The 19290-nt window shown below is 37.8% G+C and overlaps 1 protein-coding gene and 1 non-coding gene across 2 annotated transcripts in view; one reads left to right on the plus strand and one right to left on the minus strand.

Annotated features, from left to right (window-relative positions):
- IL1RAPL1 (interleukin 1 receptor accessory protein like 1) overlaps positions 1-19290 on the minus strand; it is a 1180423-nt gene that overhangs the window by 97498 nt on the left and 1063635 nt on the right. The window lies entirely within an intron of this gene.
- On the plus strand, positions 3499-3630 carry LOC112313429 (small nucleolar RNA SNORA38). Its single transcript, XR_002975700.2, has one exon. It is a non-coding gene; the product is annotated as a small nucleolar RNA SNORA38 (small nucleolar RNA).

The raw sequence follows: 19290 nt of genomic DNA on the forward strand, positions 1-19290 counted from the left end.
CAACTGAGCTACTAAGTGATAAAACCCAACAATTGAACTCAAATCTAAGTCCAAAGCAGAGTGTTCTCCATTAATTCTGGCCTAAAATTGTACTCATTTCAGGTCTACTGTAGGTCACAGCCATTGTGCCACCAAATACCAATTTCTAAAAATATATTCTAAGCTCACGTACTGAGTTGAAATTGGAATGACAACAGTGCATCAACAGGAATGATCCCAAAGCAGACACAGACATATACTTAGCAGGTGTTTTGTCTGGAACATTATATTGGGGATGAGATTTCTTAATTTTACTCAATAATGTGATTATATAAATATGAGCATCTTGCTTTCAATGGAGCAAAATAAGAACAGCCTAAAAAGATATCTTTGAATTTCTCAGTATTGTTGATGTGCACATTTTTTTTAGCCCAAACACACCTGCTCTAGAGCATTTTTTTTCTAGACAATATACAATTTATACCAGCAAGTGAGGCAAATTGACAATATTTCGCAAGTTATTTCCCTAGGAAATTGTAACCAAGAACATAAACAGAAAATCATTACTTCTTCGCCATGTGTTTACTTCTATGTGATTCTTGTGCTTCCGTTTTGCTCTGCGTGGAATTTTCACGTGGAAACAACGGAGATGCTACAGACCAGTTTAGTAATGCTGTTTGGTTTTCTGTGACATGGGCCTCCTGTGTTCTAAGAGGTTGAAAATGAGCACACAGTATTTTCCCAAGTGCTTTTGGAGAGCACTGGTTGTGTGAAATGCTTCACAAAGACTCAAACAAGAATAGCGATGGGGAGCAGGGGCAGTGTTGTGATCTGGCCTAAGGCCATCCCATCTTGAACAACTATTAGGTTCTGTTCTTGTAGATATCCACAACTGCCTCTGGCTACAGGTGGAGAAAGGTTTGCCTCTCCTCTAGGAGCTGTGCTCCTAGGTTATAATGTGGGCAAATCTCCGAGCAAATTCTTCTTTGGACATTTATTAACAAGCAACCACAAAAACAGCTAGTCAACTCTATGGAGTCACAAATGTCTTTTAAAGTGATCCAACATTATTCATACATGAAATTTCACCCAAGGCAAATATGATAACATTACAGAAAGATTTTGGCTAATTAGACTAGTTGGAGTCAGGCAATCAAGAAGCTTCCAGAATGAGCAATCGCATTTTCCATATTTGTTCATCTTTGAAGGATGAAGTCTTACTAGGTTTGTATACCCTGTTCATACAAAGGAAGGAAGTGTCTCTACAGTATTTTCACTACGACACATATGGGAAAATCACTACACCAATAAAAATTCTAACATTCTGCTGTTAATGCTAATTAACAGACCATTCTAACAACAGTATGTGAAATGGCAAAACCTCTGGCTGTAGCTCTGAGGAGAGAGCCAAAGTGCATGTAGGGATCGCCTTTGGAAATTATTACTGTAAGGGCAAGTCACCACCTCTACAGTTTGGTGTAAACAAAGCAATACATACGGCCTGTCATGTTGTCAATGCTGAACATGTTAAATTGTAGACATTCTAACAGGTGGGGAGGTCAAATCCACTTGCGGAGCAATGCCTGCTTGATCCTTCTTGAAGATTCCTAAAGCATAGTAACATACAAAAGGCTCACACATTAAAGAAACTTGCTTAACTTTGTTCTTCTCTAAGAACTCTCAAAATTATTTGATGATAGAACAATACTTAATGCTTTATACTATTAATATTTTACGGCAATGACTTTCAAGGTGTGATCTCTAGAACAGCAGCGGCAGCATAACCTGGAAACTTGTTAGAAATGTAAACTCTTTAGTCCCACCCAGAGTCACTGAATTAGAAGCTCTATGTATGCTCAGGAGTCTGTGTTTTAACAAGTCCTTCAGGCAATTTTCATGCACGCACAGTAAAATGTGAGAACCAGCATCCTGAAGAACACAATTTAGGGACCTTTTATATAGGCTTGATCTAGAAGAGTACCTTATTTACCCAGATACAATTTTGTCTAATAGAAGATCCATTCCATAGCCTGTGAAGACCCTATCTGACTGTGAAGCCCTAATATTATTCCTTATAATCATATTTATGTTGTTTTGGGGAGCTATACATACATAGATAGGTAGTGGGATTTGTAATTTACTTCTGGCCTGCAGTCCAAGACAATAAGATGGGAAAAGAGGTCACAATCTAATTAACTTTCTAATTAAAGGAACATGGTCGCTTTCTAATTACACTTAGAAAGAATAAAACCTAGCCCGTAATTAGAAAGTTACTCTGCTCTATTTAAAATTTGCATTGTGTCAGCTATTGCATCATCATTATTATTGTTTAACATTTATTCTGAAATGCAGAATCTCTTTTCAAAGTGCCTCGGAAAAGGTTTTATTTATCTCTCACATTGAAATTGCAAAATAGGTCAGTATTTCACAGACTGGTACAATGAGTTGCAGAAAGTTTATAGCATTCACGCTATCTATCATTAGCAGAGTTGGGATTTGAGTTCATGGTCTTTTATGACTACATTTTTCACCCTCAGTTCAGTGGGTAATGTTTCTTCTCTTACTATTTTTTGGCATTTTTTTTCTTTGTGGGGCTGAGGAGGATGCCAAGACTGTTTGCATTATCCATATGGAGACATGGCAATCCCTGGTTCTACATCTGACTTAAAGAGCACTCAACTATTAGAATTAGTTCTCTGAAAGTCCATCAGAGTACAACGGGTCCGTCACAGCGCTCTGAGTTCCTCATTTGATCTCATCAACCACGTACACACGCAGCCAACAATAAACACCTACCAACAGATACTGTTTCTAACATGCTCTACGGTTTCTGCTTAACAAACCATCTGTACTTCCAATAAGATGCAAAGATGCTTTATGAAAAAATAATAAAATGAAAATTAGGTTGCCTTTTTGTTTTACAACGGAAAGTTGAAATTAAATGTGTCATTTTTCACCAAAATATTGTTTCCCATTACTGAAGAGAAGTGATGGGCCTGAGGGGCTCATGCATTACAAATCTCATGTGCTTCAGATAGCTAGTAAATCACTTGCATTTTGCCTATTGTACTTTCTGCCGAGCTCAGCATTTATTGCTTACAGCCGAATACAGCCACCTAACTCATCCATCAAATTTTTATAACCAACTGTAGCTTTCTTTCGTCTGCAACAAGGAACTGGCACATTTACAGAATGAGAATAAGTGAGGGATGCCTTCACACACCCAAAAGTACCATGCAAGCAATAAACAATACATGAATTTTATAAGGGAGGAAAAAGAGAATACATTTACTGATATCAAGAGCTAAGAGCTTTTGAAATCATCCACCCACAAACCAACCTCAGACCTGAATTTCCATATTACCATCTTCCCAAATGCTTAGATCATTTAACGTATCCTTCAGTGTGTGTATATTTATTAGTGGACCAAGACTGAACATTTTAGGTGCAGACCACAAGAAGAAATATTACATCAGGAACTTAATATATTTACCTCCTCTCAAATTCTTTGTAATCTTACTCTCCTCCAAAGGCATGTCTGTCGGTCCCCTCTCCTTGGACACCTAAGCATTGGAGGCAGAGAAATGTGGACCTGGAGAAGTCTGGGGACAGCCTGGTCCCTGCAGGCTCAAGGTCAACCATTTCACATAGAGAAAAAATTCATTGTAATCTTATTAATCAATGTCACACCAATAAATTTAATTAAAAAGTTCTTTGTTAAAGTCTTCCTTCACATCTCCTTTCCTGATCTGTTGGGACAGGATTCTCCACTGTGACTGCATTTTAGAAGTGCCTGAGGAGTTTAATAAAATACAGAAGGCTGAGTTTTATCCCAGAGATTTGAATTTAATTTCTCTGGGGTGGAGCTCAAGAATAGGGATTTTTAAAAGCTCTCACAGGTGATTTGAATATTGAGAATCTCTTCCTAGAATGAAGAAGGAGCAGAGGAAAAGGGAACAAAGTCCATTCGTTCTACTCTATTTTTTGTTCTTGTTTTCTCCTCAAGTCCTCAATATTTGATAACATTCTTTTTTATTCACTCAGACGAATATTTTTTCCACTGTTAAAAAAAACAAAAAAGAGTACTTTCCAGAAGTTATTTCCATCTGTTGTCACCTAAAAATTGCAGCATTGGGTCTACATTAACTCCTGAGCTCTTTAGAAGCCTTTGATAAAGTGTTCTTTTAAAAAAGCTTTAATCATTTTTAAAGACTTTATTTTTTTTAGAGCAGCCTTAGATTCACAGCATAATTAAGAAGGCACAGAGATGTCCCATATACTACTTACTCCCACATGAAAGCTTTAATTTTTAACCACAGTTTATTACTTTCTCCTCTTCCTACTCCTTTCTACTTCTTTCTTCTGCGATATTTTTGAACAGAAATTTAGAAAGGGTTTTCAAAAGAGATTCCCAAAGGCAAGTAAAAGAAAGAGACTCAGTAATTTTGTGCAAGCTGTGTCACTTAATGCTCTGTGACTGGTGTATACAACCCACATCTGGAGGTACAGTATTACCGTTATTTGTGTGTTTTATTTACATTACAAAATTATAAATTCTTTTGGAGTAGGACCAACATGTTGTGCCTTGTGTTGCTTTACACATCAATTGTCCCAGTAAGTTCTTAAGTAATACTTACTTAGGGTTGACTTGGCAGGTTGACTTGACATGAAATGACATGCTTACCGGCTTTGGTGAGGTACCAAAGGGTCATAACTGATGAACAGTTCTCAATATATTATAATAATTATATCTTTCATGCAATCAAAGTTTTTCAACTTTCTTTGTTAAAACTCTAGTTCAAAAAATAACATTAATATCAAGATTTACATTTATCTTGTACCATGTTTTAGTCCTCGCTCCTCATATACTGATACTCTCATTTATGCTCGTTTTAAGAAAAGATCTTCAATTCTCATATCTATTAAAAGTGCATCAAAAGATAAAAATAATTATACACCATGACCAAGTGCGATTTATAACAGGTACGCAAAGCTGGTTCAGCATTTGAAACTCAACTAATGTAAACGATTGCATCAATAGGCTAAAAAAGAAAAAATCATATGGTTATAGCAATAGATGCAGAAAAAGCATTTCAAAAAATGCAATACCGATGTATGATAAAAGCACTCAGTAAGCCAGGAATTGAGGTGAATTTCCTCAGTTTGATAAAGTACCTTTACAAAAAACCACACCTAACCTCATATTTGATGTTGCAAAACTCAAAGATTTCTCAGTAAGTTCAGGATCAAGACAAAGCTGTCTCTTCTCATAATTGCCTTTGAACATGGTACTGGAAGTCCTAGTTAATGTTGTAAGTCAATAAAATGAAACAAAATATATACATATTTGGAAGAAAGAAACAAAATTGTTTGTTCACAAGTGGCATGAGCATTTATGTAGAAAATCTAAAAGAATATGCAAACCCCTCCCGGAACTAGTAAGTGATTATAGAAAGGTTGAAGGGTACACGGTTAATACACAAAAGCCAATTGCATTCCTATATATTAGTAATGAACAAGTGGGCCTGAAATTAAGAACACAATACCATTTACACAATTACCCTTCAAAATGAAATCTTTAGGCATAAATACAACACAATATGCATAAGACCCATAGAAGGAATACTACAGAACTCTGATGAAAGAGATTTAAAAACTAAATAAATGGAGAGATATTCCAGATTCATGAATAGGAAAAGTCAATACTATCAAGATATCAGTTCTTCACAACTTGATCTATAGAATTGATGCAATTCTAATCAGAATTCCAGCAACTTATTTTGTGGATATAAACAAAGTACTTGTAATGTTTATATATGTAGAGACGAAAAACCCGGACTAGACAATGCAATACTGCAGGACAACAAAGTTGGAGGACTGACTACCTGACATTAAGAATTACTATAAAGGTACAGTAATTAAGGCATTATGCTATTGGGGAATGAATAAATAAATAGATCAATGGAGCAGAATAGAGCCTGGAAACAGACTCATATAAGTAGAGTCAACTTATCTTACACAAAAGAGCAAAGGCAATACGATGGAGGAAAGATTGTTTTTCCAAAAAATGGTGCTGTAACAACCAGGCATCCACATGCAAAAAAGAAATGAATCTAGACATAGCCTTTATACCCTTCACAAAAATTAACTCAAAATGGATCATAGACATAAACGTAAAACACAAAACTAGAAAAATTCTACAAGATAACATAGGAAAAAATGATTTGAATTTGACGATGACATTTTAGATACAACATCAAAAGCTCAGTCCGTGAAAGAATGAATTGATGAACTGGACTCTATTAGAATTTAAAAATTCTTTTCTGTGACAGACACTGTCAAGATAATGAAAAGACAAGCCACAGACTGGGAGAAGATACTTGCAGAAGACACGGCTGACAAAAGACTGTTTCCCAAAATATACAAAGAACTGTTCAAATTCGACAATAAAAAATAAACAACTCAATTAAAAAATAGACCAAAGACTTTAACAAACGCTTCACCAAAGACACTATACAGATAGCAAATAAATATATGAAAAGATGCTCCAAATCGTATGTCATCTGGGAAAGGCACATTAAACAATTGGATGCCCCTACAAATCCAGTAGGATGTGGAGCAACAGGAACCCTCATACACTGCTGGTGGAAATGAAGAATAGTACAGCCACTTTGGAAGACAGTTTGGAAGTTTCCTACAAAACTATATATACTCTTACCATACAGTCCAGCAGTCACATTCCTTGGTATTTACCTAAATAAGCTGTAAACTTATGCCCACACAAAAACTTGCACCTGAATATTTATAGCATCTTTACTCAAAATTGCCAAAACTTGGAGGCAACCAAGCTATTCTTCAGCAGGTTAATAGATAAATAAGTGGTTGTACAGCCAGATAATGTAATATAATTCTGCATTAAAAAAAAATGAGCTCTTAGGCCACGAAAAGACTTGGAGGGAGCTTAAATGCCTATTCCCAAGTGGAAGAAGCTAATCTGAAAAGGCTACATTCCATATGATTCCAACCATATGACATTCTGAAAAAGAAAGAACTATGGAGACATTTAAAAGATCAGTGGCTGCCAGGGGTTAGATGGAAGGATGGATGAATTGGCAGAGCACAGAGTATTTTTAGGGAGGTAGAACTACACTGTATGATACTGTAATGGTGATATAAGTCATCTGTTCACAGCCAAAGGATGTATAGCACCAAGAGTGAAACTAATGTAAACTATGGACCTTGGATGATTATGATGTGGTAATAGAGATTCAGTAAATTGTAACAAAGATGTGACAGCTTATGAAAAGAAAGGGCTTTGGGAAGAACTCATAGTGTCAAATAGAGCAGAGGAGGTAATATGATTAAGATGAAAAATATCTAGTTAAGTGTGAGAAAGTGAAGGAATTAAAACAAAAAAATCCCCCAAACTCATAGAGAAAGACAAGAGTATGGTTTTTGCCAGAGGAAGTTGGGGTGGGGTGTAGAAGAAGGTAAAGGGGGGATAAATGGTGAGGGAAGGAGACTTGATTTTGGGTGGTGAACACACAATACAACATGCAGATGATGTATAGAATTGTATATAGAAATGTACACCTGAAACCTATAATTTTATGAACCAAAGTCACCCCAATACAGTCAATAACAAAGGGGGAGAACTTTTCAATTTCATTTTCATGGCTGATTCAGACAGCTCTGGGTTGATGATCAAGTTTGATGTCACTCAGGACTGGGACTAGGATGAGGCAAACAAGGTATCTAGAAAGCACTCATTCTCAGGGGTGTGTAAGTCTGGAGAGAAGAGTGGGTAGATAAAAAATGCCGAGGTCCCATCTAAGCTCTGGGTTAGACAGTTAGCATTGTGGAGGCCTGGGGACACTGAGACTTCAGGTGCTGTAGCTCCAGGACAAAATGTCCAAGATCAAGATCGGAGGAGGAACAGAAGAGTAACTGACTTAGGGCAATAGATCTTAGATCAAGTTGTCTGATGTTACAACGAGCCACGTGGAATTGCTAGTATTTGGCCGTTTCAGAGGTACAGAGTGGCAATTTCATATGTTTCAAAGTAATACATTTTGTGTGTGTTTTTTCCTTTTTCTTTTCCGCCAAGGCACATGTGCTCCCAAGATCTGGATGGAGTACAAATTAAGAAATAGGGGTTTGGAGGTACTAGCTGTGAATGTGACTGTGTGATAATGATGCAACTCTTACCGTGTACAAAACACTTTATGGCACATGGAGTGCTCTTGTTTCTATATAATCCTAGTGGCATTTCTTCTAACTAGACTGTGAATCCTTCTAGTAGCAGGGTGTTTCTGGTATCCTCTTAGATTCAAAACTTTACATTTGGAGCACCAGTAGGTATACAATCGATTCTTGATAGATGGAAGATGAGGAAAGCATCAAAAGGGGTTCTCAATACCTGAGAGTTAGATTTTCCTTAAAAGGGAGAAACAGTCTTTAGTATCTTTACATTGATACTACTTTATTTTATCAATGGCTTGACTACATATGATGGATAGATAGCTATATATATAAATAGGTAGATGAATAAATATAAATGAGGATACAGATATATGGCTTACAGTATTATTATTATGCAATTCCTCTCTTGTTTTCAGTAGGTTTTAAACATTTGAGGAAGTTTGACCTTTGTGCCATTTGAATGATACTTTAATTTTAGACATATTTATTTTAGTAAAACTCACTGCTTTTCTTATCAGTGAGGTCATTTACAAAATTTTTGGGCAAAGTTATTTCAGGTGAAGCTCAGACAGGGTCCTGATTCAAGTATTACATTTTTCTTCTCTTTGAATAAAAATATCTCATTGCAGAGATGTTTCTCATTTCTAGCAGTGGTTTTCAAGTCTTTTTAAAAATTATTTATGTGTTCGTATTGGGCCAAATAAGCAATTTATATTAGTTCAAGTGGAGCTACTGGGATGTATTGCTAAATGCATCTAAAAGATGAATCATCTAGAATAATAAATGCAATATAATATATGTATTTATATGTAAATTTTATGTAATTGTGTCTGTGATTTTGTAATTTACAAATTATTCTTCTTGATAAATTACATGAGATATAGGGCTGTTTTTAATAGCAATTTACAATCCTTTATGAGCCATCGAGAAAGAGAGAAATGTGAGCCTTAATACTGGTTCCTTGGATACCTGAATTCAGCTACAGATCTACAATTCCTTATTTGTATTTCAGAATTCATAAAATCTCTGAAAACTGAAAGTTGTCTTTTTTTACCACGTAACTCATTTGGTGGCAAAACTTTTCTTGAAACTGTTGTATGGCTATTTACAGTCTTTATCACACTTAGTGTGAATATTCATATGTTTTGCTGCAGAAATATTACTCTGATTATAAGGGGTTGCCTCTAAACTCTCTCGGGATGGAATAATATAACGATATAGATACACCATATCATGTTATTACATCCTGGATAATTTTGAATTCTGAACCCTATCTTGTCCCAGACCTCAGGAGTGGCCGATGGACTTCACACTGCCTCTTCTCCCTCTGTGAAGTTACCCTTAGGGTGTCTGAAGTGACTAGGGCATCAGAGACTGGGCTCTACCTCAAGACCCAAGAGAAAGGAGTCAAGGGAGTAGCTTGGAGTGTGTTGACTAGTGTCTTCTAAAGTCAAATCTAGGGCACTTGAATGCACACACACGGGGTGGGGCGAAAGTAGGTTTACAGTTGTGAGTACATACATGAAACACAGAGTTTGTTCATGTGTTACTAATTACTGTATTACAATGATATCTATATATAATGACATAGACATAGATATGTAGGTATCTATGTTTTAGGAAAGAGGGGTTTCTGAACCAGTGCCAGTTTTTAACCTGGTATCCTGAGACTCTCAATTCATGGAAGAGGTAAGCCTCCTAAAATATGTACGGAAATTGCACATGTTGTGTTCATGTAGATATATACGCTTTTCTTTGGGAGGGATCCATGGCTTTCATGATATTCCCAAGGGCCTTATGACCCAGAAAAGACTGAAAACTGCCTCGTAGAGGTAGCGGCAGTAAGAAAATTAGATGATGATAGAAAACTGAGAGAGCTGGGTACAGTCTAAGGTAATTAAATTATAGTAGCTACCACTTTCTGAGCAATTACGTGGGCCAGACATCATACTATGTGCTTTAGTCTTCCAAAACACAAGGAGGCATAGGTGGATAATATGGTGGCTGTCGGAATAAACATACATACCAGGAGAGTATTAACATTTCTATTGGATAGGTGTGAAAATTAATTTAATGGTAGAGAAGTAAGTCACTTGCCCAAAGTAACAGTTATAATGGAAGCTGGGATTCAACCAAGGCACCTGAATTGAGAAGCAGACTTGTCCTGCGTTTAGGTGGCTTTCCAATTCTAATGACTAGGTGGAATAATATTCTCCAATATTTCTGTACTTTGAACTGAACCAAGAAAGAATTAAAATAAAAATATATATGTATCATATGAAACACTTATCCCTAATCTGGCTTTTATCTTATTCCTATTTTATATTAGAAAGCCCCTCTCTCTGTAGGTTAAATTTATTCCGTTCACTCCATCTCCATGCCCCTCAGTGCTTGAATACCTGGATGTGTTATTTGAAGACACAGCATAAAGTAAAAGCCACGGAAAGTCTATAGTAATGTCACATTCTTCTCCTTGGTAGCTGCTCTAGCCAGTGGAAGAGGCGGAACAGTGTGTGAAGAGCCTTTGTCCTGGAAGTAAGTGGAAGGCGGCTCTCAGTAGCTATAGGAACGTTTCAGTGGCAATTTATGTGAATCCACAGTGACATTTTTTATACCTCAAAGATTTTGAAAGAGGATCAGAGAGGACTCAGAAAAAATGTCATAAGGTAGGTATAGCGAGGTTCCTTTCCACTGTTAAATGACACAGATGGAAACGAAAGGTTACTCGTTTTTAATTAGTTAAAAATGAGTTAAAAACAACCTTGTCATTTTAGTTCTAGCTCTCTTCTTATGAACTATTGATTTCTCAGCAATTACAATGCCACAAAAGATAGCACCTCTGAGTGACACCATGTAATAGAGAATGATATATAAGCAAAAGACTTTATGTTAAATTTGCATGTTTCCTTTTACCAAAAACACACTCTCAGGAAAAAAGAAAGGCTAAATATGGAACAGCAATTGATGATGAGTTATAATTAAGATGCTCTTAACATTATTTAATCATTAAACATCACACTTATTCTGTAAATAATTGCTTTTTAACTGTCCTGGCTTTTCCAAATCAAGTGTTATGCAGAAAAGAATATAACACCTAACTCCACCAGTTGTGGTGACAACTAGAGACAGGGTTTCCATGGGTGTTTTTTTGTATGTGTGTTCAGTTGTTACATTTTTTAAAACCATGACAATAGACTTGACAGATCAAGTCTTTCACATGGACCACTTGCAGTTGGCCTTGAGGGTCCACGCATCACTTTTCTGTGAATGTGCCCAGGGCTTTTCTCACTCCAGGCTCTGGCTTTTGCCAAGATCTCTTCAGCTGCTCGGAGCAGCCTCTTTGCCATCCCTCTCGGCAAACCCTCTGTGTCCTAGGAGGTCCAGCTCAAAAGCCATCGATTCTCACACTCAGATATGTGATCACCTCATTCTCTGGAAGAGATTCTCTTACATGATTCCTTAATTCTGGACAATAATTTTTGCACCTTTTGTGGCTCCTGTGTTGAGCCTTTCTGTAAGCTTCTACAGAGGGCTCCCTTGTGCATTTCTGTTCTTCTGGGTAGTTTTCTTGCTCTTCAGGAGCTCAGTAAGTAGTTGCTAAATCGAATAGGAAAAACTGTCACCTCTTGAAAATTAAATCTAATAAGCATTTAGCTGAAACAGACATGGTTATTCATCTGCTGAAATAACTCACTATAAAAACGGTTTACAGAAAAGGTGGCTGGTCATTTTAAAGTGCTTCCCAAAGATCCTTACTGGATTATCTTTAGTTTATCTCCTAGAACCCAGGAGACTAAATGTCATCAGTGCAAAATAAACTCTGACCTAACTGGGGCTTTGTTGTCCCCAGACAAAGGTGGTGGTCTGAAGGGAGAAGAGATAAAAGTCCGCTGAAGGGTAAGAACCGGCAATGTCAGCTCCCACACTCAGACTGTAAGACCCCCAGAGTGGGGAAAAAGAAACTGGCTGAGCAACCTGACTCTGAAGGAATGCCCCTTAACATCCCTTTCTCTTCCAATCCCCTGTACCGGGAATTCTTCTACTCTGCAAGCTAGTCTCTTCGATGGACTTATTCATTAAGAGGTTGTGCCCTGTAGAAATGATTGATGCCACTTATCTTACTAGATTCATCTTCCATTTCATTTCATGTATCAGCATTCTGGGTTATAAATTAGTTTCTGGCAAGTTGGCTTGGTATTCGTCACTTCTCCTCAGCTTGGTCACCCCTAAGTGAGAAGATTCATTTATGTTTTCATTGCTGTAAGTCTAATTCGTGGCCCCTGGACTTGTGGGCATATTTTCAAGAGCAACCTCTGTGTGAGTTTGAACTGAAACAGACAGCTCATGCTAAAATATTTTAAGAGCGTAACTGTTTGAAGAATAAGTTATAATTCTAACTACGATAGTCTTTAATATTCAGTAGGTTGTCTAAGCCACGGACAAAAATGGCTTCTTGTTCTTAATCTTATTTTTCTTTACCAGCATTGCAGGCAAGGGGTGCGGGAAGGGCGAAAGAGACAGCGCTCACAGGAAGAGCAGTAAGAACAGAAAAGGACCCACAGCTCTCATGGGTAGATGCATGTCAGAGGGTAACCTATGTGCAGATCAAGGCGTGACTGAGTGTAACTGTGCAGAAACAAAGGAGGTGAACTTGGAGGGGTATGGGTGACAGAGAAGCAAGAAATTTTAGTGACCGTCTCGAACAGGAAACCTCAGCGGTGGGTGTCCTACAACCGGTGGACTGAATTTTGAAATCCCTGGCCATGAATAACCTGGAACCATCTCCAGAGGCCCTTGAGAAAAATCCCTTGAGGAGGAGGGCCATGAGGACATGAATAGAAAGTAGTCTTGGATGCACAAACAAATATTGTATCTCTTTGGCAGATGGCTGCACATTTAAATAGGTAGAGAGCGTGCAGAATAGAATTTCACTCATAAGATTTTTTTCTTTTTTTTGAAGAGGATGAGGATTCTCTTTGGAAGAGGAGGAGTAGGGAAGAGAAACGATACTGCCAAGGGTCTGTACTCAGCAAGAAGGGTGGAGGGTAGGTACCCTAAAAGCCAAACAGGAATGTGTTAAAAGGAAAGGCAACATAATAATTTCACTCTTGTTGGGAGAAGGACAGAGAGACATTAAGATTTTTAGCCACTCAGGAGAAGAAAACTTTGAGGTGAGAAAGAGAAATCTGTGGAGAAATTGGGGCAAAGTTTTCTGGGTAGTATGCTGAGTAAACACTCCCCGCCCCAATTCTGTCATGTTGAGGAACTTTGTTCTAACAATCTGCTTGTTTTCCCAATGGCTTCCCTTTGTACTGAGAATGAAATGCAAACTCCTTGAAACGGCTTGCAAGGCCTGTCTAATCTGGCCCCTGGCTGCCTCTGCAACCTGATCCGATGCTCTCTCCTGCCTTCAATTCTGTCTAGTCCACTAATCCTCAAGTTCTTCCATATTGGCAAGCTCTTTCAGGCCCCAGGAGCCCTATACTAGTATTTTGTTCCCACTGTCCAGGATGTCTGTCCCTAAGACCTATGGACGGCTCTGGTGTCCTCAACTTTCATGTCTCAATGCATATGACACCACCTCAGAACAGTCTTCTCTTACCACTGACTAGGAAAATGTCCCCTTTTCCTGACACTTTCTATTTAACATCCAGCTTTCTTTTCTTCACAGCACTTATTAGCACCTGTGAAAATGTTTTATGGTATAGTCTGTCTACTGCATGGAACACAGACTTGCAGGGGAACCGGTTTGTCTTGGTCAACAGGTATCCCAGCACCTAGAAGAGTTCCTGCCTCATACCACGTCTCAGAAGGTAAAGGTTATATTGTCGGTACTATCCTCCAAGTTTCTGGTATTGAGAGAGGCATCAAGGCAAACTGGCAATATTCATTTCTATTTTAAGAAATATAATACAGATCAAAACATGAGGGAGAATTCTATAATCCAGCAAAAAAATTCCATTTCTTCTTAAAAATAAAAGATTTTCCAGCAGCTTACCTCACTTTTTCTTATAGTTATCCCCATGAGTCTGATAAAAGCAAGTTTTTCTTTTTTTAAAAAAAATCAGCTAAAATTTATTTTTGAAGGAGATGTGAACAAGGGAAGTGGACGGAAAGAAACTAAATGGTTGCAAAAGTAAATCAGATGGTCTGGGATTAACCTAGGGAAGTAAAGAATGTAAAGAAAAGCAGTTGATTCCCACTTCATTATACACTGGGAGTGTCTTGTCATCAGAGCTCACTTGGGACAGGAAGAAGTCATCTCTGTCTTGTCTCTAAGTGGCAAGCAGGACCATGTGTTCCTCATTTAGAATCTCTTGCAAATCTATAATTACAATAGGGCTGATGCTGTGATAGACCATGGGGTACTTATTTTATTTTTTCTCTGTTAAGGCTTTTATTACTTTATTTTTAAATATGTATTTATTTTTTATTGAGTTCATTGGGGTGAAACTGGTTTGCAAAACCATACAGGTTTCAAGCGTACAGCCCAACAAAACATCACCTGCACACTGCATTGTGCGCCCATCGGCTCAAGCAAAGTCTCTCTCTGTCCTCATTCCCCCCACCCCCACCTTTGCCCACCTCCACCTCCCCCCACCCTCCTTTCCCTCTGGCCATCACCACACTGTTGTCTGTGTCTGTGGGTTATGGATACATGCTCTTTGGCTAATCCCTCCACCTTCTTTCCTCCAGCACCCCCAAGCCCCCTCCTGTCTTCCCTGCCTCTGTTTCTACTTTGTTCGTCAGTGTATTTTGTTCTTTAGATCCCACATATAAGTGAGATCATATGGTATTTGTCTTTCTCTGACTGGCTTATTTCACTTAGCGTAATAGTCTCCAGGTAAAGACAGGGAAGGTAGAGACACATGGTAAGTCAGTGGTACAGTTCAGACCAGAGCACAGCTCTCTTGACATTGGTCCAGTCTACGTTCCATCCACGCTTTTATCAAACTTTATTGTTTCCTTTTCAAAAATATGGCTAAAGCATTAAAAATATTAAATACAAACAAAACCATAACAACCTAGTTGCTTCAGCCATTTATGTTAAATGAATGTATGGCCTACATCCTATGCATCACTATTTAAAATCCCCAACATGAGCAGGCCTGTCCTTACCTCCAAAGGGCTATTCTTTTTGGAATAAAATAATAAAATACATTATTGCTCTATTTTGGAAAGGAAAAGAAGAGCTTCAATTCATAACTGTGGTGACTTTTGATTCTTTTATTTCCCCATAGCACACTGTAAGCTTTAGCTACAGAAGATTAGGAAGAGAATCAGTAGCATATATTAGTTGTAATGAAAATTTATGATAGAAGATAATTAAAGTGGAGATCACCAAAGGGGAGAAAAAAATAGTCTACACAGACCTTCTAAATTACCAGGCTGAGTCAACAGTTCTCATTTATGAGTGTGATAATAGGTGTTCCCTCTCCTGCAACCCATCTTGTGTAGGTGTACGTTCTCTTACAAACTACCTTGTATAGGTGTGTGTTCTCCTGTGAGGGTTTCAGTTGCCGCTCGTTGTCATCATCTGAAAATTACTTTTTAAGTTTTACACTTTTTCAACGAAACACATTTCTTTTTTTTTCTTTGTTATTATTGTTTTTTTTAATTTATTTTTTTTATTGTTATTCAATTACAGTTGTATGCCTTTTCTCCCCATCCCTCCACCCCACCCCAGCTGAACCCACCTCCCTCCCCCCTCTCCACCCTCCCCCTTGGTTTTGTCCATGTGTCCTTTATAGTAGTTCCTGTAATCCCCTCTACCCACTGTCCCCGCCCCCACCCCCCACCCCCGCCCTGGCTATTGTTAGATTGTTCTTAACTTCAATGACTCTAGTTATATTTTGCGAAACACATTTCTGATCATCCATGAAGCACTGAATTCTTCTCGTGGAGAATGGTGTCTAGAGCATGCAGCTGCTTTTCTTCACTATATCAGATTATTTTCAATAAAAATATGTAGTATTTGAAAAGAAGGAGCAAATATATTTGCAGAATAAAACTTCAAAATATATAAATGGGGCAGTAATTTTTCTAAAAAATTTATTTGTATACTAAACCATCACCAAAAGGAAAAAGCATGAGGGAAGTACCTGGAGATGTCTTTAGATCATAAGGGTTTTGATTTCTGTGCACAGGATAAAAATGTTAACTATGGTGAACCAAAGATAAAGCAGACTGAGATATAAAATTATAATTGGAAAGATAGATTTATATTTTCCTTCAAGGTATTTAACTTTCTTCAGTGACAAAACTTAGAACTATGGCTAATCCTTTCAAGATAAAGAATGTAAGTACTACATGTGGTCTATATATGCTATCCATATAAATAAGTTGTATTTACATCACTTGTAGGTATCTAGATATATAGTTTTGATAACATTGCTGATATTTTAAAATGAAACATTTTCCACATTTTATGCAGCCTAAAATGATGATGCATTTATTTCTTATTTTCATACTACTCAGTTTAAATATAAGGAACCAAAATTACAGTGAGGTTAAGTGACCTGGTGACCTGTGTGAGGTTTGTCATGTCACTGATAAAGGCAGAAGTAGAATTCTGTCACTCTTTGTCACTGTACCAGCTCTCCGGGGATAATTGAGACAGCTGTGGATAGAGTCCTTCTGGATTCACACAGCCCTTATTAAAGCAATATTTTCTGTAAGCATATTTCAAACCTGTTGACTCCAAGGGACTTTCCTCTGTCATGTTCAATTTCTAGATTATCCTTGTCCATCTCCTTGAAGTATTACCAAGATTTCTACATTGGAATCAAATGAACTTAGCAGGTGCTCCCTTGAAAAGGCTGTGAAATGTTCTATTTTAAGTAACAGATAAGATTCCAAAATCCAGATTCAGTTCACATTTGATATTAATTTCCCACAAATGCAATTAACTTTTGTCATTTAGAACACTTTAGTTTGCATAGAAAATGAAAAACAAAATGGAGCAATCAGAAATGAGAGGGATAAAATCTTATATGCATCTTTTGTTATTTTTCCTGCCCAAAGGGCTTTAAGCTATGATTCATTGTATATATATATTTAGACAAAGTGTATATGCACACATACAGATGATAGTTTTACTTTGATTGTGGATATACCACATAAAATATTTAAATTGTCCATAATATAAGGAGGGACACATGTTAAGCTTTATTACAATAGCCAAGATCTAGAAACAGCCCAAGTGCCCGTCAGTAGATGAGTGGATAAAAAAGCCAGAGTACATTTACACAATGGAATACTACTGAGTTATAAAAAAGGAAGGGGATCGTACCTTTTGTGACAGCATAGTTGGACCTCGAGAGCATTATACTAAGTGAAACAAGCCAGTCAGAGAAAGAATATCATCATATGATTTCATTTATATATAGAATCTAATGAACAAAATAAACTAAAGAACAAAATAGAAATGGGCATGGATACATGGAACAGACTGACAGCTGTCAGAGGGGAGGGGGTTTGGGGGGTTGGAGGACAGAAGGTGAATGAATTTAGGCAAGATCATATATATATATATATGCATATATGTGTGTGTATAGGTATAGATATAGATATGAATGACATACAGACACAGACAAAAGTGTAGTGATAGCCCGAGGGGAAGGGGGTGGGGTAGGTGGAGGTAGGCAAAGGGGGGATACATGTGGACAGAGAGAGACTTTGCTTGGAGCGAGGGGCACATGATGCAGAGTGCAGATGATGTTTTGGTGAGTTGTACCCTTGAAACCTGTATGGTTTTCTTAACTATTGTCACCCCAATATATTCAACAAATAAGAAATAAAGCATCTCCTAAAAAACTCGCATTGATTAGGTTTTTATGCATCACTAATTTACTTGAAATGATCCTGTCAATTACATAGTTTCAAAACCATTAAAACCTATTTCATTTTCTAAGATTTGACCTTCATGTCTTAACAGAGACATCTGCCTGGAAGTATAACTTCCTGCCCCATTACAATTTGCTTACTTCTAGAACAGTTTCAGCAACCATTAGCACATATGTTGCAAGTTTTAATAAGCCATTCATTATTTTTGAGTCTTTCTTTTCTCACCTCTTGATACCGTTTTATGGCTTTCTGGAGTCAGGGTTAGCAGGGAGCAGCAGGGGAAGTGAAACTGAAATTCATTCGTTTTACTTCTACGTCACAACTCTGGTGAGCAACAGAAGCTTTTAGATTTTGTGCGGCATTCTCCTGCTGCAACCTGTGGCCTCCATTCTCACTGATGGGCAGGGTTATCGGGTGTGAGTATCACAGTATATCAGTGAAACCTCTAATACACAGAACGCTGCTGTTCATGGAACTGTTTATATACAGACACAAAAGGAAATAAGTGCCGTGTCATAGGAATGGAGGAACCAATACGTCTTCTTTGTTCACGCCAAGGCCAGCATTTCTTAGAAATTTGATAGGAATATGCTAGAGCCTAAAAGAATGCAACCTTCATGCTTTGTAACTATAGCGAGTTGTGTCCTGATTACTTCCTTCTGGCAGGTAAAGACTGTCATATACGAGAAAAAAGATAAAAATACTTAGTATGGAATTCTGTATTTTATTAGGTTACAATGAAACTAACATATAGACAGAATAAAATCCAAAATCCTTACTAGGGCTCTCAAGGTACTCCGTACCAGAGCTGGTCCATATGATCATTCTGAAATCACCTTCAAGCACTCTTCCACCTTGCTTTCTGGGTTCCAGTCACATTGTCCCCCTGTTGTTATTTAGGGACCACAAGTCTCCCACTTACTGTGCACTCTGCCTATCTTGCTTTTCCTTCAAACATCTGCATAGCTTGTGTTCTCATTTCAGTCAGGCTCAAACATGGCCTGTGTTAGTTTTCTAAGGTGGCTGTAACAAAGCATCACAAACTGAGTGGCTCAAACCAAGAGAAGTGTATTCTCTTACAGTCCCGAAGGCCAGAAGTCCAGAATCAAGGTGTCAGCAGAGTTGGTTTCTTCTGGAGGCTCAGAGGATGAATCCCTTCCATGCTTTTCTCCTGGCTTCTGGTGGTTGCTGGCAATCCTTGGTGCGCTTTAGCTTCAGATGCATTGCTCCAATCTCTGCTTCCTTCTTCAATGACTTTCTTCT

Source organism: Desmodus rotundus, chromosome X (genome assembly GCF_022682495.2).
Source record: "Desmodus rotundus isolate HL8 chromosome X, HLdesRot8A.1, whole genome shotgun sequence".
NCBI lineage: Eukaryota > Metazoa > Chordata > Mammalia > Chiroptera > Phyllostomidae > Desmodus > Desmodus rotundus.